The sequence below is a fragment of the Cebus imitator genome, unplaced genomic scaffold (genome assembly GCF_001604975.1).
Source record: "Cebus imitator isolate Cc_AM_T3 unplaced genomic scaffold, Cebus_imitator-1.0 Scaffold706, whole genome shotgun sequence".
NCBI lineage: Eukaryota > Metazoa > Chordata > Mammalia > Primates > Cebidae > Cebus > Cebus imitator.
This window is the reverse complement of record NW_016108021.1, coordinates 170,875-192,675: the sequence shown is the minus strand read 5'-3', so window position 1 is coordinate 192,675 and position 21,801 is coordinate 170,875. Positions and strand designations below refer to the sequence as shown.

General features: G+C 46.7%; 1 protein-coding gene across 8 annotated transcripts in view; it reads right to left on the bottom strand.

Moving 5' to 3' along the window:
- The window catches only part of APBA2 (amyloid beta precursor protein binding family A member 2), a 212,391-nt gene that overhangs the window by 56,688 nt on the left and 133,902 nt on the right, over nt 1-21,801 (bottom strand). The window contains exon 1 of one of the 8 annotated variants that reach the window (XM_037735019.1): nt 6,319-6,412. The exons of the other annotated variants lie outside the window; for them this stretch is intronic. The gene's annotated coding sequence lies outside the window, so the exon portion shown is untranslated. Of the gene's footprint in view, nt 1-6,318; nt 6,413-21,801 lie in introns of those variants that run through there. 8 annotated transcript variants of the gene reach the window in all.

The following is a 21,801-nucleotide window of genomic DNA, read 5'->3' as shown; positions in this document are numbered from 1 at the left end:
TTGGAGACGGAGTCTCGCTCTATTGCCTAGGCTGGAGTACAGTGGTACGATCTTGGCTCACTGCAACCTCTGCCATCTGGGTTCAAGTAGTTCTCCTGCCTCAGCTGAGATTACAGGCACCTGCCACCGTGCTCGGTTAATTTTTGTAGTTTTGGTAAAGATGAGGTTTCACCAATTTGGCCAGGCTGGTCTTGAACTTCTGGGCTAGTGATCAACCCACCACAGCCTCCCCAAGTGCTGGGACTACAGGTGTGAGTCAACGTGCCCGGTCGATTTTTCTATTTTTATTAGAGACGGGGTTTCACCATGTTGGTCAGCCTGGTCTCCAACTCCTGACCTCAGGCGATCCGCCTGCCTCAGCCTCTCAAAGGGCTGGGATTACAGGTGTGAGCCACCATGCCTGGCTAGATTTCTTATACTTCACAGAGGACAGCCAGCCACAGAGACAGGCCGGAGAAGTGATGTCAGGAACTTAGCAACCACAGCTCTTGGACACAATCACCAGTAGCAACGTTCCTCAAAACGGTCCCTCAGAAGCATGTGCTGAATGCAGCCGCTCACATGCAACCAGACTGCCATGTCTTGACTGTCAGGACAGCAAAGGGCAGACGGCACACCCCCGGCACATGAGCACACGGCTCCCATTCCTCGCACAGAAGGGCCATCTCTACAGCATCCCTGTATTCTCACCAGGCTCTCACACCAAGCTGTGCACATTGAAGGTATGCACATCCTTGTTAGAGAACAAACTAAAATACACAGTCCTCTTACTATCTTAACTTCAAATTATCTGTCATTTTGGGGGGATAAAATCTGTAATATGCAAATAGAAATATGTGTATCAACACTCAATAAAATATTCTTGAGGCCAACAGAAGACATAAAGATTAAAATACACGTTACAGTAACATGGAACTGTCCCAATCCTATTAATATGTTATCCAAGTTCTCAAAAATGAAAACACTGAGGATACTGTAGAAGAATTATAAAGGAACCAGGAGTTTATTTTCCACTGGTGTTTCTCATTAGCTCTCCAGGCCTTCAGATGATTTAAGAAAAATTTATTCCAGATGCACAACACTACTACAACCATATAATTTGCACTATAATTACTCAATTCATCACTTACCACTGCTTCCTATACTGTCTGTACTTCTTTCTCTTGAACTATTTGGTGGGATTTCATTTTTATTTTGTAAAAATAATTGTTAGGGTCATTTTGCTTAGTTAGGAGGTAACCCTTTTGTGTCTATAAAATGGCTCTGATCTCACAGAATGACATCTTTGCTGGGTATAAGATTTTGCATTGCATGCTTTTGCTAACACTGTTCCACAATCTTCTAGCTTATAGCCTCGAAGATGTGCACTTTAATACTATTGGATTCTTTTTACCTTGATACTAAAATCTATTTCTTCAGTCTGGAAGCTGGTACAATTTCCTCTCCACTCTTAGAGTTCAGAAAATCCAGCAAACTATGTCTGGATGGGGGTCTTTTTTGATTTTATGAGGATCTCATTAATTTTATGTGAGATTCATTTGGTGAGCCCTTTCTGTATCAAATCCCACATCTTACTTTAGGTATAGGAAGATTCTTGCTATTTCTTTTTTATTTCTCTCTCTAATGGCCTTTTTCTCTTTCAGGAGTATCTCTGGAATTTGTCCTCCAAATCACTTAACTTTACATTCATAGCACCCATTTCATATTTTTTCTGTGTGGCATAAATTAGTTCCTCCATTTGATCTTCCAAAACACTAATTCGCTTTTCAGCAAGATGTGGCATATGACCTGCCTTTGTTCTTGCTGAAAACAAAGGGCCCCTGAGACACCAGTGCAAGTCTCTTGGTGAGTGGTGGATGGCTGGACAGTGTAAAATACAGTGGGAGATGATTTTATGGTGAGCTGGAGGCAGTCAGGGTGGCCATCTGGGACTTCACTGTTGAGATGTGAAGAGGTGCCTGTATTTTTTAGGTATGAAAGAGATGGGCTGTCCTCAACCAGATCAACTTGCTTCCAGGGAAAATGTCCACCCCTCCTAGAGGCACAGGAATAAGGTGCTCCTCTGAAACTCCCTGAGTTTGTGTGCTGCACCTGCCCGCAGCTCCAAAATTTCCAGACTTCTCATGGGAGGAGTCAAACCTCTTCTCTTGTAGCAAGCAAATCTAGTCACTGTCTAGAATCCTTTCTTTACATAGAAATATTTAACCCATCAGAAACTGCGCACATACAAGGTATGGAGCAGCTTCATGTTGCCCCTGATGGTGACCCCAGTGATTTTCAAGCTTTGTTACCCATTAAAAATCCTGATGCTCAGGTCACACCTCTTGCCAATGAACTTGGAATGTTTCAAATAGGAACCAGGCGTCAGTATACAAAAAGGTTTCACAGGTATTCCAATGTACAGCAAAGTGTAGGCACCATAGCTTTACTCAGGTAACACAATACCCTTTACTAAACAGACCGTTCTGCTTCCCATGTCTTACAGTGACCAAGCATCTCAACTTTAACACTGAAAGTCTCATGTCCCAGAGGAACTGAGATGGCTGGTCACCCTGTATGTCATAGAGTAAATTCTTACATAAACTTAGATCTGTCCCTGGACTTTCTAGTTTACATCATTTCTATCTTCCCAGCAATAGTACCATGCCATTTTCATTATTATGACTTTAGAGCATATTTTAAAATGACATTAAGGCAAATTCTCCCTCCTTATTCTCATTTTTTCATCTTCCTCTGCTATTCACATTTATTCCCCCAAATGAACTTAGGAGTTAGTGGTTCCAAGTGTCCCCAGTATTCCACTGAAATTTTGGCTGGAGTAACTTGGCTGAAGTAAGTAAATTACTTCAGGGAATTTTTTTTTCTTTTGAGATGAGGTCTCGCTCTGTCGCCCAGGCTAAAGTGCAGTGGCACACTCTCAGCTCACTGCCTCTGCCTCCAGGGTTAAAGTGGAGGATTTTTGTGCCTCAGCCTCCTGAGTGGCTAGGATTATCGGCATGTGCCACCACTCACTGGCTAATTTTTATCCTTTTTGTAGAGATGAGGTTTCGCCATATTGGCCAAGTTGGTCTCCAACTCCTGGCCTCAAGTGATCTGCCCACCTCAGCCTCTCAAAGTGCTGGGATTACAAGAGGGAGCCACCACGCCCAGCCTCAGAAATTTTTCATACTTAACAACACTAAGTATTTTTACCCAGTTTCACCCAAAAATATCTTCATATTTATTCAAGCTTTAAGTGTCTGTCAACAGCTTTGTAATTTTCTTTACAGCTATAGGCATCTCCCATTAAGTTTTTTCTTAAATATAATATTTTGTGGCTACAATGAATGGATCTTCTCTTTCTATGTACCTGGTTACTGTTGGTATACAGAAAAAGAAATGATACTGATTTTGTAAAAATAGATTTTACTACGCTTCCCCTTTCCAGCAGGTGGTCATCCTGTCCACCCTGACCTGCACTTTCCTGTGCAATAAACAATGGCGCTAAGAGGCACCCTTGGCTTCCTCCGCATTTTAATGAAAATGCTTTCACTTCACCAGGGATGAGCCGGGGTGGGGGGGGCAAGTGAGGCACCAAAATCTGAAGCAATCAAAATAAATACTATTTTACTGCAGTCCTTTAACAATCAAAATTAATGCAAAATAAATCCATGATGAACAAAATATCAAAGTATCAAAGTTCTAAATGAAGAAAGGACTGGTATTCCTGATTTTTCCTGTTGCCTCAGGCTGCAGTATGGCTTGGCTGTGCACTGGCAATGATCCTGTTTTTCACCATCGACTACAATGCTAGTGCTGGCTAACGGCAACTCTTTTCCCAAGTTTGACGCCACAGACATTCTGATCCAGTTCTCTTTCCCATGGATACAAAGGGTAAGGGACCCACAGCGGCTGCCCAGAAAGACAGCCACGTCTTCAAAGACTCTGCAGAATTACACTGAACCTACCGGGGCACTTTTGGTGTAAGACAAAGAGCCCGCCTGTTGAAGATGAAGACTGAAGGTCCTTGTTTCATTTCAGACCTCTGTTTACTGTGAGGCCTTGGGCAAGATATTTAATGGAGAGATGGCCTTCCCCCTCTTAGGAAATTGCAAATGACAGTACATGCCTGCAGTACTGTCAAGAACTGAGTTCAAGAACAGAGTAACCAGTGCGTCTGAACTCCATAAACACTACATAAAGGGAGTTGAGGAAAACGTCAATGAAATGGTACCGGAGAGGATGCCTGAAGAGGTGTCTGTCTTAGACAGCAACAGGGAACTCTGCTGACAGAGGTGGCTGGGGATGGCTGTGGCCAGGTGACACTGTCCCTGGCTGTGTATGCAAAGTGCATCTCTGCAGTGGGATATGGGTGCATCTCGGAGGGACTGTGGAAAGGGGAGGGGTTCTTGGGAAAGTCAAGAGTTATGCCTCCAATGCAGTGACTCACTCTTTGGTGGGCACAAGGCCCCCTGGAGAGTGTACAGGTTCATGGGCCAAGATTCCAAGGTGGTGGGCCACAGGCCAGGCCTGGAGCTGCAGGTGGTTCTCACATTGCAGGTCCAAAGACTGCACTTGAGAACTCTGCCCTAGATAGATGCTTGTAGGTCTCTGGTGACTGCCCAGGAATGGATCTGACCTCCTTGCCCACAAATACAAGGCCGTCCCCTAGAAGCCTAGGCCCACCACATCCCAAGGCTTCTTCCCCTACTCCTGGGGATGGACAGTGAGGACAATTGTCCTCAGCTTCTTCAAACAAGGGCAAAGGTGGGTGGCCCGGCAGGATGGGGCTACTACAGCAGGTAATTCCCAAGCCACAAAGGTGGGGTGTGGCCAAGGGGAGGTGAGAAGGAAAGGTGGGCAAAAATGTAGGTAGAAACAAGTGATTCCTTCAAAGAAACAGTTCTCCTACCCATTTCTGGTATCTCATTTAGTTCACTCAAAGCATAATCGTGCAAGGAACTAACACACTGCCTTTTGCATGGAAGCAGTTTGCAACCTGATGATAAAGAATTTCGTTTAAGACACAGCAATGTAGAAGCGACTTTTTCAGGAAGCCCTTTAGTGAAGGAAGGTCCCATGTAGCTGCCAAATCCCCCCTTTCTGGGCTGCCAGGCTCTCAAAACGTCTGGTGAAGGGATCTGCAATTACTTCAACTGCATGGTCCTTCTGGGGGTACAACTGTTATGTGGGGACAGCTGCCCTGTAGGAGGGCAGCAGAGAGCCGGAGATATGACTAATCTAGCACATCATTTGTGAAACTGATGTGGGCAGATTCCTGCACTCAGAGGGTGACTGCTTCTGCGGGCACATCACTTCCCGGCAACGAGGACTACCATCTGTTCTGCCCTGTTTTCTTAATAGGAAATCCAGAGAAGGCTGAATGCCCACTCGCAGTTGTTCCACCTACAGAAAGCCAGTGTTCGTTTGTGGTTTACTTCTTTCCAGTCTTTTATCTGTGCATCTCTTTTGCATAGCTGAGACCTTACTGTAAACATGGACCCACGTTGTTCTCTTTTAACGTGCGGTAAGCAACACAAGCTCTCCATAGGTATCATTTTGATGGTTACCTCCTATTCCCCAGCTGAATAGACATCCTCTGACCACTACAGACTGAATGTTTGCATCCCCCCCAAATTCACATGTTGATATCCTCACCCCCAATGTGATGGCTTTAGGAGGTGGGGCCTTTGGGGAGTGATGAGGTCATGAGGGTAAAGCTCATGGGTGAGACTGGCCCTTATGAAAGAGACCCCAGACAGCTGCCTTGCCCTTTCCACCACGTGTGGACACAGAAAGACGGTGGCCACCTAAGAACCGGACAGCAGACAGACCTCACCAGACAAGGAATCTGTCCGCACCTTGATCACAGACTTCCCAGGCTCCAGAACTGTGAGAAATAAATGTGTGCTCTTTGAGCCACCAAGTCTATGGCGTCTTTTGATGCAGCAGCCTGAGCTGACTTGGACACTAACTATTCCCCTGCTGAAGCCACGTTATGTTCTGGTTTTACACAATAAGTAATGCTGTTTATTCTGTGTTTCCCTCGGCATATACTATAGGCCTTTTCTCCCCTCCCAGAGCCTTTATCCAGGACCCTTTGAAACTGTCTTTGCTGCATACAGTGACAATCCAAGGCCCAGGTCCTCAGGCGAGCCCCGGAGGGGTGTGGCCAGGAGAGAGCTAACCATCTCTGCTGTGGGGACTGGGGGCTTTCCACTGCAGAGCATGTATGCAAGCATGTTCAGGTCTTTGCTTCTGGTCAATCATATTAAAGATAAATCCTGTACAACACACCATCTAAAAAGCAATTCAAATGTACAGGAGAAGCATGATTACCTGCTACATGTCCAAGAAAATGAGTCCCCATGTCCAGACTCAATTAATTCTCCAACAGCACATAAATCAATAGGAAGTGCAGCCCCCGACACCGCGCTCACCACTCGCCTCCTGAAACATTCTAATGAGATGTGGGAAATAAAGGTTCCTTGTCAACAATAAAGAGCCCCAGTGTCCTTAATCTAAACCATGGTTTTCTTTTGCACGGGCAAAGAGCATTAGCTGGTGCTTAGAAGAGCTGGTGATATAGCAGACCAAATGAAAAACAGCTATTCAGTGACCACAATACAGGCTGGGAGGAAGCGTATCATACAAATGAGAAGCAGACTCAGCCAAATTGTTCCTGACACCAATCTTGTCCCCCATTTGGTCTCACATATTGTAAAGATAATATTATTTTGTTCCTTTCAAATATAATTTAGTTGCCTTCACTATACACGATGTGGATTTGAACAGTCCTGGAGTACGCTTGTATAATCAGCCCAAGCACTCCAGACAAAAGTCACTGAGTAAGTACTTCACTTCAAGATCACAGGCAAGCTCAAGCTCAGAAAAGATGCTAACAAATTAACCTTTCAAAATCCATACTGATGTCTGGCCAGGCGCCGTGGCTCACGCTTATAACCCCAGCACTTTGGGAGGCTGAGGTGGACGGATCACCTGAGATTGGGAGTTCAAGACCAGCCTGACCAACATGGAGAAACCCCATCTCTACTAAAAATACAAAATTAGCCAGGCATCGTGGCACATACCTGTAATCTCAGCTACTCGGGAGGCTGAGGCAGGAGAATTGCTTGAACCCAGAAGGCAGAGGTGGCAGTGAGTCAAGATTGCACCACTGCACTCAGCCTGGGCAACAGAGTAAAACTCCATCTCAAAAAAAAATAAAATATAAATAAAAAAAAAAAAAAACACTGATGTCCAGCACTGTCAAGCAAGGCCCTCTAACCTAGCTTAGCTCTAACCTTAGCTTAGGGTCACAAAGGGATGTGTTTCTCTTTGGAAAATGGCAGTGAAATGGACAAAAGTACTGAGCACACACTAAACCTTCAATAACAGGATCCTACGTAAATCAGTGTTAGCATATCCACAAGACAATTTTGTAGCAACTGAAATATTTATAAAGGGCTTAGCAAATAAAATGCATTGTTATGATTTATTCACAACCAAGTAAACATAGAATAAGCTGTGCAGACATGCATTTAGACATTAGCAAGGGCTGCCTTTGAGTGATGGGGGAATGGTATGTACTTCCTTTCTTTCGTCATGCCTGGCTACAGTACTTCTACAGACAAATACCATTAAAAAGACAAGCACCAAGGATTGCAAGACCGCTGCAGCCCAGGGAGCCTTGGGCAGCCATGCCTGCCAGGTGACATTTCTACGGTGGGAAGGGTGTCAAGTCTCAGCAGCCCTTGGAAGAGGCCTGGGGTCAATGTTGGGCCTGATTTCTTCCTTTTGGGCATTCAATATGCCGGGACATCTGCCTCACTGCATCCTCATCTTGAAAGAAGCGAAGTGCGACGATCTGCCCTTTAAATATCATTTTACAAACTGCTGTCAGACCTTCACATCAGTAGGTAGTCTCCAGGAAAAGGCATTTTCAATATCTCACAAGGTAGTCCACACCTGAAAGCAGCATTGATGCTGTAACAGGAACAGGGTACCTGGGTGCACTTCTGGCCTGGCAGGTATTTGCTGTTCTTGCTGGGTTATGTCTAACAGGAATAAGTCAACTCTCTCCCACAAGAGCTTCTGGAAATAGTGGCGGCTTGGCAAAGCCTACCTCTGCATGCTCTGTTTGCTCCTGCATGCCTTTAGGGGAAAAGCAAGGGTCCAGATAAGAGGGGAACTAAATGTATTACCAACACTGACCATTTTCTTAACATGCTGGAGAAAGGGCGTAACTTCTGCAGCTGCCAGGACCCTGTGCGAAGAAGTACACTGCTAAATACACCCCTTACCAGATCCATCCTCAGAGACAGAGAAATCTGCCATCCCCAGAGAGGCGGCCACAAGACTTGAGGGGAAAAATCTGTCCCTGTGGGTTACCCTGTGATTTTCACATTTTTTAAAGTCATTTCCAAGTACACGCAGCACTGTGTAGATTTAAAATAAGCCACAATCCATGTTATGGCTGAACTATGTCCCCTCCAAATTCATATGTTCAAATCCTGATCCCCCATACTTCAGAATATACCTTGTTTAGAAATAGGATCACTGCAGATATAATTAGTTGAGATACAGTAATTTGGGTAGGCCTAACTCAATACTGTCCTTTAAAGAGGGGAATTGTGGAGACAGCCACACAAACAGGATGCAGGCAGGACTTTCTCTAAAAGCTAAGGAGAATCAAAGATTGCCAGCAAACTACCAGAAGCAAATGCAGAGGCAGGAGACAGAGGTTCCCTCACGGCCTTCATAAGGCACCAATCCTGATGACACCTGGATCAGGGACTTCAGCCTCCAGATCTGAGACAGTAAGTTTCTACTGTTTATGACACCAGTGTGTGCAATTTTTTTCTTTTTTTAGACAGGGTCTCACTCTGTCACCAGGCTGGACTGCAGGTGAGATCTCGGCTCACTGCAACCTCCGCCTCCTGGGTTCAAGCAATTCCCCTGCCTCACCCTCTTGAGTAGCTGGGACTACAGGCACGCGCCACCATGCCTAGCTAATTTTTGTATTTTTAGTAGAGACAGGGTTTCGCCCTGCTGGCCAGGATGGTCTCGATCTCTTGACCTTGTGATCCGCCCATCTTGGCCTCTCAAAGTGCTGGGATTACAGGTGTGAGCCACCGCGCCCGGCCACGTTTGTGGACTTCTTACAGCAGCCTTAGCAAACTACAAAAGTCCATAAGGACCATGTGCACTTCACTCAGAGTTCCCCCGGTTTTCACCTTCTGGGAAATTCTCCCACATGTAATCAGGAATAGTTTTTCCACTTGGGATCTAACCATGATTTCCACTATTGATCGCTTATTTTTCTAAATAAATTTTAGAATCCCATTATCCATATCTGTTTTCTAAATCCTGCTGGAAATTTGATTGGGATTGCAATGAGTCTATAGGTCAATTTGAGGAGAATTAACAACTATACTGTATCTTCCCATATATCAATCTATCTTTCCATTTAGTTGGGTCTTTGATTTCTCTCATCAGGATTTTTCAGCCCACAGCATACAGATCTTGCATATTTTCTTATTTCTATGTATTTCTGACTATTTTTGGGGGGGAGGGAATGCTATTGTAAATGATACCTTTTTTAATAATTGCTTTTTTTTTTTTTTTTTCTGAGACAGGATCTTGCTCTGTCACCCAGGCTGGAGTGAAGTGGCACAAACATGGTTCACTGCAGCCTCAACCTCTGAGGATCAAGTGATCCTCCTGCCTCAGTCTCCTGAGAAGCTGGTACTACAGGTGTCTGCCACCATGTTCAGCAAAATTTTATTTATTTTGTAGTGACAAGGTCTTACCATATTGCCAAGGCTGATCTTGAACTCTTGGCTCAAGTGATCCTCCCACTTCTGCCTCCCAAAGTTCTGAGATTACAGGTGTGACCCATCACACCTAGCCTACTCATTTCTCAAACTCATTTTTCTTTTATGATAATTTCTATCAGTCTACTTAGAGTTAACTTCGATTCTTTATTCTGTCATATACATTTTGCTTTTGAGCTCATCCAGTAATATTTTACTTGAGATATACTTTTCATTTCTACAATTTCTGTTTTTTCTTTTTCATAGTTTATATTGCTCTGCTCCTTTTCCTGGTTCCTCCACCCGTAAAGTTGGGGCTCTCCGAGTTTTAGCCTAACACACCACACTCTTTCATAGTTTCTTGCAACTGCAGCCCCTGCTGAGGGCAGAACAGAAAGAGAAAGAGGAAAACAATGGGACTTCTTCCCACCATCTTTATACAATAACTGGTTCCTCCACCCAGAGAGCTGGATTTTCTCTCAGAGGTGTAGGTGCTACTGTTCTGGGTCTGGCAGAGCCAGGAGAGAGGAAAAGACAGAACTAAACAGCAATCTCTCCTCCTATCCAGGCTGCAGCGTTCCTCTTTCAATCCTCTGGCCAGAAAGATGGGTTTCTCAGAGTTTCTGCCGCCTCTGCCCACTGTGCTATTTCCCTAATCAGTCAGCCCTCAGATCAGAGGAAGAAACCCAACCACAGAAACTCGGTTCTAATATGCTGGGCACTCAAGCTCCATCCTCCTTCCCAATGGGGTTGCTTTTCATTCTGTTCAGAGTTTTGAGTTCTCATCAGCAAGTGGAATGGGCTAGAGTCGCTTCCTCCATCCTGAACTGCATAATGTGTCCTCCACTGATCTTACAGATGTTAAGCTAAAACCTGCCTGTTTTTATTTCATTCAATTCATCGGACACCCGTCACTGCCCCTCAATGTTCAGCTAGGCTGGGCATCATCAGCACTGTCATCAGCGGGAAAGGTCACGCTACGGGAAAGCTGGTGAGCTCTGGTCCTCAGGCCTAAACCCCACCTGGATGCTACAATCCACCTGGGAGTTTTAAAAAGTATCAATTCCTGGATCTTGTCCCAGCTCCATGCAGTCAGAATTTCTGGGTGAGGAGAATTTGGACACTCTGGGTGGCTGACATGCAGCCAAGGCTGAGAACCACTGAACTGAATGGGACAAAGATGTGAAGGGCCCATGGCCCCGTCATCTCTCAGGGTTCACAGTTTCTGACCGGGAGCTGGAGGCTAGGAAGATGAGGAACGGAGGAAGGAACCGGAGAGTCACGCTGTTGAGGGCTGGCCTGACAGCCTCTCCTCCAACACTGCCCCTCGCAGGGATCTAAGTGTCTTTGTGGTAGTAAGATGTGACTTTCTTTAATAACACATACAACTTCAAAGGCCGTCTCTGACTCCCTCACAGTAATCTCCCTGGTGGGCCTTAGGGAAGCAATGCAACTTCTTAGCAGCAGCTCGCCCCCCACCACCACCCCGCCACACACCCTCTTCCTTCTCTTCACACCCTGACATATAGCTGAAATAAGGCTACATGTTCAAAGGACACTTTTCTTTTCTTTTTTGAGACAGAGTCTCACTCTGTTGCCCAGGCTGGAGAGCAGTGGCGCAATCTCGTTTCACTGCAACCCATGCCTCCCGGGTTCAAGCAACTCTCTGCCTCAGCCTCCCAAGTGGCTGGGATTACAGGGGCCTGCCACCACACCTGGCTACATTTTTGTATTTTTAGTAGAGACAGGGTTTCACCACCTTGGCCAGGCTGGTCTTGAACTCCTGATCTCGTGATTTACCTGCCCTGGCCTTCCAAAGTGCTGGGGTTACAGGCGTGAGCCACTGTGCCCAGCTCAAAGGACACTTTTAAGGCAGCATATCTCCCCATGTTCAGCAACAATAGTAAATCATCTCACGTTCCTTCTAAAACACGCATGCACACAGGATGGAGCCAAGAAGGAAGTGGGTGTGTGTCCCCCCAGGTCCCCTACTCCAGACAGAGAGCCTGGGCTTCTGTCCCCGCCCTTAACCCAATGCTTCAGTACTGTCTTGAGGGCTTTAATCCCAGGACCAGAAAATTCAACTGTCAAAGTTTCAGAGTACAGCTTTGCTGATCTGGTTCAGCATTGTGGAGACAGGACGGGAAACCAATTCGTACCATAGAAAAATGCAGAACTTTTTTCAAAAATTAACCCTTCAAGGATGACCCACGGTTTCAATCCCCCAAGTCTCTGTGCTTCTCCATAGCTGAGGTCCCCTTAATTCCCAAGTATCCCTCTGAGGCTAGCTCACTTGGAGCCAGAAAACGGGATTTCTGGGGTGCTGTGGAGGGAAGTTCCTGGGGAGGAGCTCTGTGGGGAGCCAGAGTCCTCCACACCAAAACAAGGAGACCCCAGAGTTCAGACAGGGTAGGGAAGGCAGAAGGTGTCATCAAAGCACAGGGCTGGCAAGCATACCACCAGCTGCCTTGGCTGGAACTCAGAGAGTCCTGGGGGCAAAACCAGAAGTGCCAGCAGCCAGAGAGTGGACTGGGCCCAGGGTGCAGGACACCAGGATCCATGGGGAAGGCAGCCCTTCTGCTCTGGTTCAGAAGTCCCTGCCAATACTCATGTGGAAACTTGATTGCCATTAAAACAGTATTGAGACAGTATGCTGGAGAGGTGATTAGGCCATGAGGCTCTTCCCTCATGAATGGATTAATGCCATTATCCAGGGAGAGGGCTTCTGATAAGAGGTTAAGTTCAGCCCCTAGCTTGTCTGTCTCTTTGCCATGTGATGCCTTCTGCCATGTTATGAGGCAGCACAAAGGCCCTCACCAGATGGTGGCACCATGCTCTTGGACTTCCCAGCCTCCAGAACTCTTAGCCAAGTAAGCTTTTCTTTACAAATTACCCAGTCTGTGGTACTCCATTACAAAAGGACAAAATGGACAAAGACACTCTCTAACAAAGGGAGTCAAGGGTCCCAGCAGTCTGGGCCGATTTCTTCCAGCCCCACGTAACTCTGGCTGCCTCTCCCTGCCTGCCTCAGGTCCTCATCCACAAAAGACATGTTAAAGACCCTCCTTTCCTGAAAGGCCTGGAAGCTGCCCCTCTAATCCCAACAAGCCCTCAGAGGCCTGGGCCCATAGCGATGGTCAACCTGTGATCTCCCTCAATGATTCACACCATCCTTCCCGCAGCTCACCCCAAGCTGTTGACCTGGTCCCTGGAACCGTCTTTAACTTTCTGTACATGGTGGCTACACACCCACCCAGTCCATAAGCCAATGGAAGCAGGGGCTTCATCTCATATTTAAGTGTCCTCTAGAGCTACCAAGAGGGGCTCAATGATAGGTGCTAAATGGGTAAACATAAAACTCAAATGCTGAAATTCAACTCCTCAACTGGATAAACCAGTTTACTTAATCACTTTGATAAATGATTATCTTCTGAATGAAAAATCTCCCACAAAATGTCTTTAAGTAGTAAGTTTCTCCTGGCTTATTTTAAATAATTTAACTTTTATTTTAAATAATTTAAATTTATGCAAAACTTTTTGTTTTTGGAGACAGGGTCTCACTCTGTCATCCAGGCTGGAGTGCGGTGGTGTGATCTCAGCTCACTGCAACCTCCACCTCCCAGGTTCAAGCAATCCCCCTACCTTAGCCTCCAAAATAGCTGATATTACAGGTATGCACCAGCTCGCCTGGCTAATTTTTGCATTTTCTGTAGAAATAGGGTTTCTACAAAACCGTGTTGCCCAGGCTGGTCTTGAGGTCCTGGACTCAAGTAATCTGCCTGCCTCAGCCTCCCAAAGTGTTGGGATTTTAGGCATGAACCACCACGCCGGGTCTAATTAATGTACAACTTCTAAATAAATGTTACCACTGTAAGAAGCAAGAACTCTGGGGTGTTCAGCAGGAGATGATGCAAAAGAGATGTGGGAGTATCTGCTGGGCCTCTGGCCACGCCTCCTTTGAAGGCCACCTGGGGTCTCTGCACCCCAAACCCGCCCCCACAGTTCCCCAGTCCACTGGGGAGGCTCCACATCACCTGCTGGGACAGAGGGAGCTTCATCCCACACCCCACCAGGTTTCTCCAGAGCTGCTCCCACCACCCCTCGGCTCAGCAGCGTTGCCTCCCCTCCTGGCTATGTGCCTCTGGCTGCTAGTGAGACTCCCTTTGAATTAAGCGTCTTCACCAAAGCACCCCTTCCTCAATACAGGTGATGCTCATCCTCCCTGAAGGAGACCTGGAAGCCTTTGTCTACTAAGCAACATTTTCTTCCCCCAGAAAAGCCTGGCGAGGGGATAGTCTGTAGATACATTAAAAAAATAAGAGGGGGGGGGGCCCTGTCTCTAGTTTTTTAAGACAAAAATTTAAAAAATAAAATAAAATAAAAAAATATATATATGATATATATATCCAGGCCATCTGCCAGGCACTGAGGCCTGGGCAAGGAAGTGTGGCTGGTGGGTGACAGGAAGGCGTAGGGGTGAGGGCTCTGCCTACAAGGACGCAAGGGAGGGGCAAGGCAGCCTCTGGCAATGAACCTGGGCACTTCTTCAGCCGCCCAGCCCAGCCCTGAGCCAGAGAGCACAGCCAGGGCCAGGTGAGGGGGTCACCAAGGTAGAGTCCCAAGCCCTGGCTTGCAATCGGCAAAGTCTCCAAAGCTTCCCCAGGTTGGGGGGGGGGGGTGCTCCAGGATGACACCTGGCACCCTGAGGGGTCCATATTCAGCCTCAGGTCTTGGTCTGCTCCCGCCCTCTCTGACCTGCTGTGTACCCCAACAGCTCCTTCACATGCAGCAGAGCCACCTGCGGAGGTGGGTCCCACCCCTACAGCTTCCAGCTCAGGAGGTCAGCGGGAGACTGGGACTGCGCACTGCTCACACGTGCCCAGGGGATGCTGAGGCTACTGGTCCAGGGCCCACCCGTCGTGAAGGACTCACTTTAAACATGGAGTGCCACATCGATTTCTTTGTCACATAATGAGCCAGCAGTCTCACTGTTGAAATCAATAATAAAAATCCCATGATTACTTCCCAGAAAAACATCAGCAGTTTTCACATCTGAGAGAGACTACAATTAATCATCACATGGCCCCTCCAATGTCCCACACACACACCTAATTCCACCACCCTCATGAACATGAGAGAACACAGGATTTCCACGTCACATCCACTGTCACTTAACTGGCCTGAGCAGAGTCCCCTCACAGGAGCCCCTACCTGAGATAATAGTTGAGTCATGCTTTCCCCCAAAACTGGGAAAACACATCCAAATGCCCTCCCAGGCTGTTCCTGAAACTATTTTTTAACCCGTGATGGCTATTTACTAATTAATCCTAATGAACCCTCGAGTGCAACCATTCAGTGCCCCCGCCACTGGTGGCAAGCCCTCACGCCCCTGGCTGCCTGGCTCATGGGCTCCACAAGACGGAAGGAAGGGCAGTGGCCCCAGGTGACCAGGCCCCAGGCCTAGCAGCCAGGTAGAGGCAGCAGCCTCATTCATGCTGAATATGCACTTCACAGTCTGTGCCCCAGGAAGTCAGGGCAGCCTGTAAATCTGAACTGGTTCAAAGCGTCACTCTTCAAAGTAAACAAATAGCATGCATACATCCTTCCCAACACTTCCATTTCATGTGGTCTCTATTTGAGAAGTCGTACCAGGCCTGAACTCTAAAGGAACCCCAAGCCCCACTCTTTATTGATCACTAAGTCAGGGCAATCAGTTGGTATGTAATAAAGAACTTGGCTGGCCTGCTGGTACCTTGGAGGGAGCCTGTACATCCTTGGGGTCTCCAAGTGATAAGAGTGTCCTTGTTACTCACGGTGGGTTCCAAAGTATATGCAAAAGAGATGACTCAGGATGCAGGCTGGTCATGCCAGAGGGGCCAAGCAGCTACTAGATGGGTGGGACTTTGAAACAGGAAACACAGGCTACTGGCCTGACTTCTGGGAAGGCCAGATATTGAGCTCAACCACACATCCAATGATTCAATCAATTCACTGATGCAATTCATCATTCATCATCCCTACATAAAGAATCCCAAATAAAAACTCTCGACACTGAAGCTCAGGTGAGCTTCCCTCGTTGGCAATACCCTTTGATGACTGCAATACTTGGATGCTGGGAGGATAAAGCATCTCTGAGGATGCCAAAGCCTTCCATCTGGAAGCCTCCCAGTCTCTGGCCTAGGTGTCCCTTCCTTTCTCTGGAAATTTTTGCTACAGTAAAACTGTCACTGTTACGTATAGTGCTGTTCTGAGTTCTGTGAGTCATTCTAGCAAATTATCTAATTTAAGATTGGTCATGGGAACCCCTGAAATTATAGTCAGCTGGTAAGAAGGATGGGCCTGCGGACCTCCGAATTTGTGGCTGGTGCCCGAAGTGAGGGCAGTCTTGTGGAAGACTGTGCCCTTAACGGCTCGTTTGGCTGACTTTGGAGAGCTGGTGAAGCAGATTTTGAAACATGGATCTAAGGGGCAGGGAAATGTTAATACATGGTAGGTGAACAAGATGGATAAGACCATTCCTGCTCCAGGCAGAGAGGTCTTATCACATAAACCAGGGAAAAAGAATGTCAAGAAGAGGTGTCAGGTACAGAAAAGACATCAAAGAGGAGAGGGCTGGGCAGCAGATGTGGGCCCTGTCTGACCCCAGTCCCCGATCGTCCTTCTGGAGGTGTGAAGTGCAGACCTTAGCAACCTGTAGCACGTGCACAGATCACCTGGGCATCTGGCTGCTATGCCAATTCTCATTCAGAGGCTGGGGTGGGGGGCCCACAGTGCAGCCTCAGAGGGCCAACCCTGAGGGACCCAGCCTGGATAAGGATGGCAAATCCTCCCATTCCTCGGCACACAAGAAAGCCAGATCTCACCACAGAGCCATCTCGCCACAGCTGTGGGCAGAGTCCACGCTCCCCACGCTGCGGCTGACCAATCGGTGTGTCTGTTTGACCTGTCCACACATACTGTCCACCTTCTGGGTGATTTCCATGGCAGGGGTAGAGCAGCCCAAAAAGAAAGGGTCTGGGATCTGGCCTCAGAGGCACAGAACCAGATGAGATAGAAGTGCTGAGTGCCGCAGTCTTGTAGGAGCTGGAGCTCAGAGGATTGAACAGGGCTGGGCAGCGCTACTAACGTGATGGCATATTTTGGCACGGGGCTGTGCTTTGGGGGTGGAGGGTCTAGGAGTCACATGACTTCTGACTTTGAGGCTGCCCCAAGGCAGAGATAGCCAGATGGATCACCAAATGAAGAAACTACAGTATTAGTCAGGAATTTTCAGAGAAAGAGAATAGGATGTATAAAAGGAGATTTATTTAGGCTGGGCGCAGTGGCTCACGCCTGTAATCCCAGCACTTTGGGAGGCCAAGACAGGCGAATCACGAGGTCAGGAGATTGAGACCATCCTGGCCGACATGGTGAAACACTGTCTCTACTAAAAATGCAAAAATTAGCCAGGCGTGGTGGCATGTGTCTGTAGTCTCAGCTACTCAGGAGGCTGAGGCAGGAGAATCGCTTGAACCTGGGAGGCAAAGGTTGCAGTGAGCTGAGATCGCACCACCGCACTCCAGCCAGGCAAAAGAGCAAGACTCAGTCTCAAAAAAAAAAAAAAAAAAAAAGATATTTATTTCAAAGAATTGGCTCACATGACTGCAGAGGCTGGCACATCTGAAATCTGCCGGGCAGGCCAGCAGGCTGGCAATTCCAGGAGGAGTTGATGTTGCCATCTTGAGTCAGAAGGAGGTCTGGCGGCAGGCCTTCCTCTTCAGGGAACCTTAGCCTTTGCTCTTAAGGTCTTCAATGGATCAAATGAGGCCCATCCAAACAGGAAGGACAGTCTCCTTTACTGAAAGTCTATTATGTTCATCTTACCCAGAAATGACCTTCCCCACAACATCCAGACTGGCGTTTGAGCAAGCAACTGGGCACAAGAGCAGGGCAAAGTTAACACACAAAATTATCCATCACAACTACACCGGAATGACTCTGCCCCTTTGACACACAGGCACTGGGGAGACGGGAGCAAATAAGACAAAGTCCCTCATCTCAGGGAGGTGTCGCCTCTTCCTATCCTGACCAGAGTTACTCACACTTCCTCTACAGCCCTTCCAAGGACAGCCCCTCTGCTACGTAACTCTCACCCCGGCCATGAATTTCTGCGGTTAACACCACCTGCCTTTTCTCAGTATCAAGACAGCATCCTGTGCACGGCCTGCCCTTCACCCTCAACCTCCCTGGGGTAGCTGTGGCCGTCCTGGGATTCAGCACTTATGTATGATGTAGCCTGGCAGACCCTAGGCAGCTGTGGAGATGGGTGCTGTGCTATCCCAAGCTCAGCTGTCACTCATACCTGCTGACTAAAGGAAAAGAATCCCTCCCGAGATACCTCCTGAAAGCACCACATCTTCCTTACACCAGAGCCGGGGGTCCTTATCAGAGATCACCCTGGCTTCTAGTATATGCAAAATTCTTACCATCCATACACAAACACTAGTTAACCACAGCATACACAGGCCAGTATTGTATATTAAGTTCTGTATAATTTAGGGGATGGGTCTCATAATTTATAAAAATAACATTGAAGTAGGTATCATTGATTACCCCTCAGGAATAAATGTGGAGGTCTTTCTACCTTTCCCAAGCCCCCAGGAGTTCTTCACCTTCCTGAGCAGCTAGCGCTGCTTTTTCTTAAAATGACTCAGAAGCAGATAGAAACCCAAAGCAATGACTAAAACACTGTTTCAGAATGTGCTAGGAGATGGGCCTGGGAATCTATCTTTTATGAACTATCTTGGATAATTATTATGTATCTTAGAGTTTGAAAATATCTGGCCTAAGGGATCCCTTCTATGAATGGTTAGCCTACTTTAAAGTAACCAAAAAACCATGCTAGAAAAAAAAAAAAAAAAAAAAAAAAAAAAGAGAAGGGTGACGTCGGTGGACCAGGATCTTTGTACATCACTGAACGAGAAGGCAGATGGAATTCCACAGAAGGATGAAACTGCAGCCCAGAGTAGGGCATAGAAGAGCACGGCTGGGAATGTACGGGAGACTCCAAGGGGGCTTCAAGGCAGCAGACTCCAGGGCAGAAGGGCCTGAGCAGCGGGCTGATTAGCTAGGGCACTAGCGGAAGGTCCGCTGGGAGGTCTGCTGCACAGGCTGCCGCCTCCAGGGCTGGGCGCCACTTGGAATCGCGATTTGTGGAAGGAAGATGCTGGGAGGATGGATGTTAAGAGGCCACCCAGCAGTTCTGCTGCACACATCATGTGGTACTTTCTGCACAGCAAAGATAAGAGAAAACCCTCAGATCTTCAAAAGGCAGAGGTGGGCATTAAATACAAAGAAGCAAGACCAGATGATGAGACTGAAATCAGACTTTTCATCAGCAACACTGATGCAGAAGGACAATGGGAGAATGTGGCCAAAGTTCTGAGCAGGAAAAAAAAAAATGATCAGAATTTGTATCCACTGAAACTATCATTCACATGAGAGGGCAAGCTACAGATACTCTCAACCATGCAAATAGAAAAATAATTCAACAAAAATATACCATTTCTAAAAGAAAAGACAAATACTAGAAGAATAGCACTGATGAGGAGAAAAAAACTGAATCCTTACAATTCTTAAATAATGGACGGTTGTAAAATATTTCACAAATCTGGTATTCTAGAACTAAAATCAGATATTGTATTAACATGGGAGGAGGAGATGGCTGGGGAGGAAGCAGAGTGAGAGTGTGCTAATATTTTTATTCTGTAAGGGAGGAAGATGCATTTATTAACTATAGATGTCAATACAAAATACAAGTGTATCTTTGACTTGTAAGAGTAATCAAAGGTATAATTTCTAAATCATTAGAAGTAAACAAAAAAGCCCAGAAAACTCGACCCACTCAACGAAAGATAGAAAGGGGAAAAACAGAAGCAATTGGAAAAATTAAACCCAAATGTCAAAAATAGTCTGAACATACCAGTATCACTGGATGAAATTCACATAATAAAGAGATTTTCAGATCAGACTGCAGAAGCCAAACAAAATTCAGTTAGGTGCTTGTCAGGCTCTAAGTGTCCCCCCAGATTCATATGCAGAGCCCCTCACTAACCGCCAGTACCTGAGAATGTGATATATGTGGAGGTACTGCCATAAAGAGGTGACTAAGTTAAAACTGGCCTGTTAGGTGGGCCCGAATCCAATCCGACTGGTGTCTTGAAAGAATATAAATTGGGTTACACAGAGGCACCCAAGGGGCGCACACACAGAGGCAAGAGCACGTGCAGAGGCAGCAAGGCCATGTGCATGCCACGGCGAGAGGCCCGGGGAGGCCGGCCCTGCAGCACCTTGACGTTAGACTCCCGCCTCCAGGACTGTGAGGCAATACATTTCTGTGGATTCTGACACCAAGTCTGCGGTGTGTCATTACAGCAGCCTGAGAAAATGGACACAATGCTCTTTATACTCCTTCAGTCCCTGTGTTGAAAAACACAGGTTTTTAGATTGTTTTAGAAAATTACACCATGAGGCTTAGTCTCTTGTGATGACACCTGAAGAAAAAAAATGGCACAAAGACTGCTAAAAATAAAAGTATAAGAAACAAGAGGCAAGTGCTAATAAGAAGGCGGCCCATATGGCGATATTCATCAGACAAAATGAATGTAAACAACAAAGTATGGAAAGGCACAAAAAACATTCCCACTAATAACAAAAATAATCCACCAAGAGCATCACGTACCTTTACCAACTTCACAGCATAGCTTCCAAATATAAACCAGGCAAATAATGATAAAAGGTGAAATAGCCACATTCATATTGAGATTAAAATTAAATTTGATTTAATTAAAATTTAAATTTAAAAAGACAGGATATAAAAATTAAATAACAGTAAGATTTATTTAGAACCTAGTACCTAACAAATACAGAAGGCAGAGGTTACACACAATTACACACACACACACACACACACACACACACACACACACACACAGCTTTAACCAAAACTGCCTATGTAGTATTAGGCCACAAAAGAAATGTGACATTCTACAAAGACTGTACTGGCTGTACCCACTGAATACAATGGGACAATTAGAAAGGAATGACAAAAAACTGTGTCAGTTACCAATGTATTGCCTCCCAATTCTGAATGCACCCCTCAATATCTTCTCTAAATAAACAATGGAATTCCCTTAAGCATTTCTCCTTTAAAGTAAGCACAATGTTAAGCTTTCTTGGCAGAGGGTGATGGAGGAACACGGAAGGAGGAAAAGGGTTCCCATGGTTCTCGACTCAGGCCACAAGAGGCACCTAGTTCTTCGGCAACGCTGCAGCCTTATTCAGGCCACCGTTGATCCTGGAACCCAGAGTCCACATGGCCAGCCATCTCTGGACTCCCCCGACAAACCCCATGTAGCCTGCGTGGTCTAGAGAGTCTTGCGTTGAACAATCGTTCCTTCGAATGGCCGGCATCTCTGGATGCTTGAACTCCCACCACAGGCCCACCTCCAGCTACTGCTCCCCAGCCTGCACTCCTGGGTGTGCCCTATTGTGACCAACAGCACCTCCAGACCAGTGCTGGCCTGCCTGAACCAGTGGCCGTCCTTGCTCTCCCTCTGAACTACACCTTCCCTAACAAGCTGGCCCTTCCCAGGAGCTCTCCCAGGTATCCCCTTGCTCGGGTCCCCTCCCTCTGCCCCATAATACCACACAGAACTTCCACCTCTTGTAGTTACTCTCTCATCGTGCCCAATAATTCTACTAAGTATGATGCTGCCCTTGGGCTTCCTATCACCTGACTAGACCCAGACTGTTAAAAGATAGTTAAAAAAACAAAATGAAGCAAAATATGATATGCCTGGAAATTCTTACACATTACTTTAAATAACTGAGGCTTAGAAAGCACTCAAGGCCGGGAGCTGTGGCTCAAGCCTGTAATCCCAGCACTTTGGGAGGCCAAGGCGGGTGGATCACGAGGTCAAGAGATCGAGACCATCCTGGTCAACATGGTGAAACCCCGTCTCTACTA